Here is a 6405-nt window from a genome sequence, read left to right on the forward strand (position 1 = left end):
TAAAAAAGTTGAGGAATTTGCCCAGGTTCATTCAACTAGTAAGTTGTGATTTCAGCACAGACCTGTGTGATAGAAACTTACTCTTTCTTAAAATTTTCCATTATAAAACTGATGAATATTCTTATAGATAAGCATATAATTACATCTCTGATTATCTCCTTAAAATGAATTTCTAGAGGTAGAAATTCTGGGTCAAAAGGTATGTATCTGTGGATAGCTTTGAATCCACATTGCCAAAGCCCTGCAGAAAAGCTTGTAGCCGGTTACACTTCCATCAGCAGCCTATGAAGTCTGTTTCCCTGCATCATTGCCAGCACTGGATCCTATCTTTTCTGCCCCCTCAGTTGCAGAAGTGAGAATAATAGTATCTTATTTTGCATACGTATGATTACCAGTTAGAGCTGACCATGTTAGACAAGCCTGTTTCCCAGCATCCCTTTGGCTTCTGCTGATGTTTATCATTCTCAGGCCTGTTCACCCTCACCTGACCACTCTCTTCACGAATACTCGTCCCCTGCAGCAACATGTCCAGTTTAGAAGGTAAACTGCACAGAGTAAAATAGAATTAAAAAGTAATAATAGCTTGAAGGTAAGAAATTAGATCTTGAGTGGTTTTTATATCTGAGAGACTGTGGAAGAGCTAAAATATTAGGAAAAGTTGGGGGGCAAAGTGGAACTGTGTCTAAAAGGACCCTGTATATGATCCTCTATGTGACTATGACCTGAGAGTATCCAGTTCCAAAGAATTCCCCAGAGGGTGCATGGGAGGGGAAAGGGAGATCCGTTTGTAAAATATACTTTGTAGCCCATAATTTCCAATTTAGCCACTTTTTTTCTTTTAATAGATTTTTTTTTTTTCCAACAGCTTTTCTGTTCTTCATTTGCTCTTCAGTCTGGGAAGACAGCTGATAAACTGGCCCTTGCACATTTGAAAGAAATAAAGATATTTATTTATGCCAGCAATACTCGTTCTAGAAAGATTAGGAAATAAAGAGAAGCAGGAAGAAAAATAATCAAACCAACAGAAATTCCTCCCACTGTGCTCTAGATAATTATTATTTATATTTTGCTGATTTTGGTTTCCAGATATTTTTATTAAAAATTGTACATAATACATTTATATAATCTATTATTTTCAATGAATAAATCTTGAACATCTTTCTGGCTTTCTAGTTGTCAGCAAATATTGATCTATATTGTCGTTTTTAATGAGTTAATTTTTTTTAAAAAATTTATTGATTTATTTATTTTTGGCTGCATTGGGTCTTCATTGCTGCGCACAGGCTTTCTCTAGTTGCGTTGAACGGGGGCTGCTCTTCGTTGAGGTGCACAGGCTTCTCACTGCGATGGCCTCTCCCGTTGCGGAGCACAGGATCTCGGTGCACGGGCTTCAGTAATTGCAGCACATAGGCTCAGTAGCTGTGGCGCACGTGCTCAGTTGCTCCACAGCATGCGGGATCCTCCCGGACCAGGGCTCAAACCTGTGTCCCCTGCACTGGCAGGCGGATCCTTAACCACTGCGCCACCAGGGAAGACCATGAGTTAATTTTTATAAAGTTCCATTATATAGATAATTATGATCAATTTACTTAATCTCTTATTTTTGGAATTTTAGGTTATATCTTAGTTTTTTACTATAATAAGCATGATAAACAATCTTATATATACATATTTGTGCACTCATCCACTATTATTCTAGTATAAGTTCAAAGTGGGTTTACCAAGTGAAAGAGCATGCACATTTTTAGGGTTTTTTTTTGGTTTTGTTTTGTTTTTTATTTTTGGCTGCGTTGGGTCTTCGTTGCTGCACGCGGGCTTTTCTCTGGTTGTGGCGAGGGAGAGCTACTCTTCGTTGCCATGCACAGGCTTCTCACTGTGGTGCCTTTTCTTGCTGTGGAGCATGGGCTCTAGGCACACGGGCTTCAGTAGTTGTGGTTCAGTAGTTGTGGCTTGCGGGCTCTAGAGCGCAGGCTCAGTAGTTGTGGCGCACAGTCTTAGTTGCTCCGCGGCATGTGGGATCTTCCCGGATCAGGGCTCGAACCCATGTCCCCTGCACTGGCAGGCAGATTCTTAACCACGGTGCCTCCAGGGAAGCCCTTTTTAGGGGTTTTGAGATGTGTTTCTAATTGCCCAAACACTTCCCAAACCACTTTATCTCCATAACAGAGTTCTAGGTCATAAACGAACATTGGTTTTCACTAAGCAATGTTCATGCTGAAATAAACAAAAGGAAGTCACAAGTTTTCTTTGGAAAGATAGTTCCCCAGGCGAGGATATTACTTAAGAAAGACAAAGTGAAAACAAGAGATAAGTGGAGGGGAGGGTAGATTAGCATCTAGAAAGTGAAGAAGCAGATCTGTACTCAAGGAGGACCTGAGCTTCCAGAAGCTTCATTTCGCCTGGACTCTGGTTAATGGCAGCGGCAGTGCCAGGGCTTTTGTTTGTACCTGTCTACTTTTGCCCCTGTCTCCTTCCAACACTCTTATTGACACTTATCCAATGCCAACTCCTTGTGCAGGTGGCTCCTTTAGGCGCGTTGTCGCTTTGGAAAGGACCTAATACCTTCCAAGTTCCCTTCCAGCACAAAAAATTCCTGCTGGCTGATGGAAGACATGATGGCATCAGAAGAGCCAGGTCAGAGATGAGCGTGTGTGGATACGTAACTGGCACAGATACCAGGAGAACACGGTGTCCTCTTAGAAGACCCACATCATAAGCAACAGAAGAATCCTCTGCAGGAACACCGACAGCCACCTTCACTCCACACCCTGGTCTCTCTTTTTTTTTCCCCCCCGGTATGCTGGCCTCTCACTGTTGCGGCCTCTCCCGTTGCAGAGCACAGGCTCCGGACACGCAGGCTCAGCAGCCATGGCTCACGGGCCCAGCCGCTCCGCGGCATGTGAGATCCTCCCGGACCGGGGCACGAACCCATGTCCCCTGCATCGGCAGGCGGACTCTCAACCACTGCGCCACCAGGGAAGCCCCACACACCCTGGTCTCTTAACCCAGCAGGCCCCAAAGCAAGCTCATTCTGATTTCCTGTGGGCTCCTGCTCCTGTCTTCACTTACTGGCTTCCCCACCTCTAGGAGCCTGTGCAGGAGGCCTCATCTGTCACTTGTGACTGCTCCCTCTCCTTGACCTCCAACATCTAAGCTGCCAATCATATGCAGCCATTCTATCCTCAGAGCATCTCTTTCCCTCCTCTCCATCCTCACAGCCTTGGGTAAAACCGCCATACCTCTTGCCTGTGAGAAGGTGGCAGTGTCCTGAATGTGTCTTTCCGTGAAAGTTCAAAATTCTCATGGCTACACACAGTCTGCAGGGTACTGTTCCCATTCCCGAGTAAGGCACTGACAGCCCTTTCACACTCTGGCCCCATCCTCACTTTTCACCATCACGCCTGCCCCTTCCCTTCTTGTGTCCCGTATGTCTGGACCCCACCCACCCACCCCAGCAACCACCTCCTTGTGCCTTCGTTCCAGTGTTTTCCCCCCACTGTTCTCACTGGTGCTCTGTCTGCTGAAGTCCTTCTCATCCTTAAAGGCCCGACGCAAACATTAATTCTCCACGGCTTCCTCCAGGCAGAATTAATTATCCTCTTTTCTGTGTTCCCATAGCGTTTTGTCTATACTGCTGTGGGAACATTCATCATGGTAATAGCTGCCTCCTAACAGACTAGGAGTTCACTGAGGACACGGACTCTGTCTCATTCATCTTTGGATTCCTAGAGCCTAGCCCAATGCCAGGCCTATAGTAGGTGCTTAGTAAATATTGGTTGAATAGGGTTGAGTCAGAAATAGACTCAGGTCACTTGACTCTTATTCAGTGCCTTTTATACTATCCCAAAGCAAAGGCTTGCATGGCTAGCATGGGCATTATCACAAAGCAGGATGCACTAATCTCTCAACTCTCCACTGGCCATGTCTGTTACCTGTTGAAATTCCACTGGAAATTAATTCTTTTGGGTATGATATTATCTCTAGTTAAATTACAAATATCCCTGGGAGAGATTCATTTTCAACACAATTAACCCTGCAAAAATTTTCATGCTGGAAGGGAACTTAGCAGCTATTAGCTTTTTCCCCCCAACATCTAGCCTACAAGAGCCACCTGCAGGAGTTGGCGTGGGATAAGTGTTGATAGAAAGAGTAGAAGACAGGTCCAGGAAAGGGCCAGTCCTGCATGAAGTACCATGAAGGGAGGTACAGGGCAGCAAGAGGGCATGGATTCCAGGGGAGGGGGTGTTCACTGGGGAACGGAGTTGTGTGGTGGGAGGAGAGAGACAGCAAAGAAAAATTCCTCCAACGTCTCAATTTGGTCACATGTCTTCCTTGTGGACAGTACTGATCCCTAGTTCTGATTTCTAAACACCTCTGGTAAATCTTTTTTGCTAGAGTGCCAGAAAATTCTCAGGTAATTTTCCAATTTTAATTCACCTTAATCTTAAAAATAAATACATGCCTCATGGTATTTTTAAGAGGGGTGGGTGTTTGATGAGATGAAATGAGTGACAATATGGTGTCACAACTCCAGAAAGGTTTCGTATCGCTGCTTTAGAGTTTGCCAGTGAGTAGGAGTTTGATGAAGTGAAAAAATGAAATGACTTCCAAATCACTCTGCCCTACTATGCCGATTTGCAAACACATAACCTTCCTACACTACTGAAAAGATCCAGCCTGGGGTGAGTGAACCCTGCAAAGTTAGCGCTTGGCACTCACCCAGCCGTTTGAAAAAGGCAGTGAAAGGAAACGTTACCAGTCAACTGATAGCAGCAGGACCCTGAGGGAAGGAGAGCCCAGCCAAGGCAATTTGGACGGGCATCCAGGTCACAGCACAAAGCCTTCCTGGGAATTCTTAGGACAGCAGCAGGTTGGAGCCCTGGCCTCACATTTCACTCTAAAGGAGGCCACCACCGAAATGGGTTGAGATGCTCCTTTCTGGTTTTCTGTATTCAGGGGTTCACACACCCAGGAGAAGAGAGAATAGGACAAATCAATCTTAATAGCATCTGTCTACTCTTGGGCTTGATTCTGAAGCAGCATTGGGTGGTGTCTTTCGGGACTAGAAGAATCTAGAAGCTGCCAAGCATTCATGACTTAATTTCACATTTTTTTAATCTCTGGATTATGTAGGACTCTCCTATATGTGATTGTTACCTCGGATTGATACTTCAAACTGTGATCTTCCGATTTCCCAAAGAAGAGAGTTTGAGGAATCCGTTAGGCTAGAATCTGCCTCTTTTAGAACCAGCAGGTGGTGTAGCGACCCCTTCACAGGTGCCCTGCTGAGGCCCAGACGACTTTTTTAGCCTTACCTCTCACCCAGGGAGTGACTACCTCTCCCTCTCTAGTTTTTCCTTTTTCAAAACTCTTCATAGCTACTAACGGACAGGGCTCTGTCAACATTTAAAAATATTTTTTTAGGCTGCACCATGCAGCATACGGGATCTTAGTTCCCCAGTCAGGGATCGAACCCGGGCCCCCTGCATTGGGAGCACGGAGTCATAACCACTGGCTAGGGAAGTCCCTCCATCCACATTTTTAAAGAAAAAGAACTCTTTCAGATTAAATCGGTGCCCAACCTCAGTCTATAAAACAGAAGAGATGAGGTCCTCTGGTTGACCTGGGATGGGGGCCTGGTGCCTTCACCTCGGCCTCTCCTCCCCTGGGAAGCAGATCTGTCACAAGTTCCAGAATTCTGCCATCATCCAAATCGCAATTTCTCAATCTCCAAGGGAAATTTTGTCATCTGGCATTTCCATGGCTGTTTTAAAATGTTACAGAAGATTTGGCGTGTCCCACTGGGAGGGGCAGGCACCTGCGTCTGGACTTGTAAGCCGGCGGGTGTGACAGGAGACAGTGACCACTGTTTGCTCTGCTCAGCGGCTCCTGTCCTCCTGTCCTGCTCGCCGTCTACACCACACAAGGCACCTGGCTGAGAAAAGGGCTTAGGAAGAAGCAGAGGATGCCAGAGAACAGAAAGAGTATGACGCACGCCTGAGTTAGGTCAGAGGGCCCGGCAGCTTTCCTTTCCCAGCTGACTCAGGACGCCTCCCAGCAAGCTGCTTGTTTGCTGAGGCCTGTCTTGACAACTGGCATTAGACGGTTGTGACTCATCAGTTTTTACCCCAGGGGTTAATGAACACGCAGCAGAGGCAGACCTGCCACCCCTCAGCATCCTCCGGAGGCTCCGGATCAGGTGTTCTTGTCTGAAACCCCTAGAGAGACTGGGGCCACACGAGCAGCTTCCATGCGGGGTCAACTCAAGAATCCAAAGCAGCTGTTGCCCGGGAGTTTTCTGGAAAAGAGAGAGGAAGGGGCTCTGCCTCCGTGAGCAGAGGGGGCTGCTTTGGTATTGGAAGCGAGATAAAATGAAATGCGTTCTTTGGAATCCTTGAGCTCTGT

The sequence above is a fragment of the Kogia breviceps genome, chromosome 1, assembly GCF_026419965.1.
Source record: "Kogia breviceps isolate mKogBre1 chromosome 1, mKogBre1 haplotype 1, whole genome shotgun sequence".
Classification (NCBI taxonomy): domain Eukaryota; kingdom Metazoa; phylum Chordata; class Mammalia; order Artiodactyla; family Physeteridae; genus Kogia; species Kogia breviceps.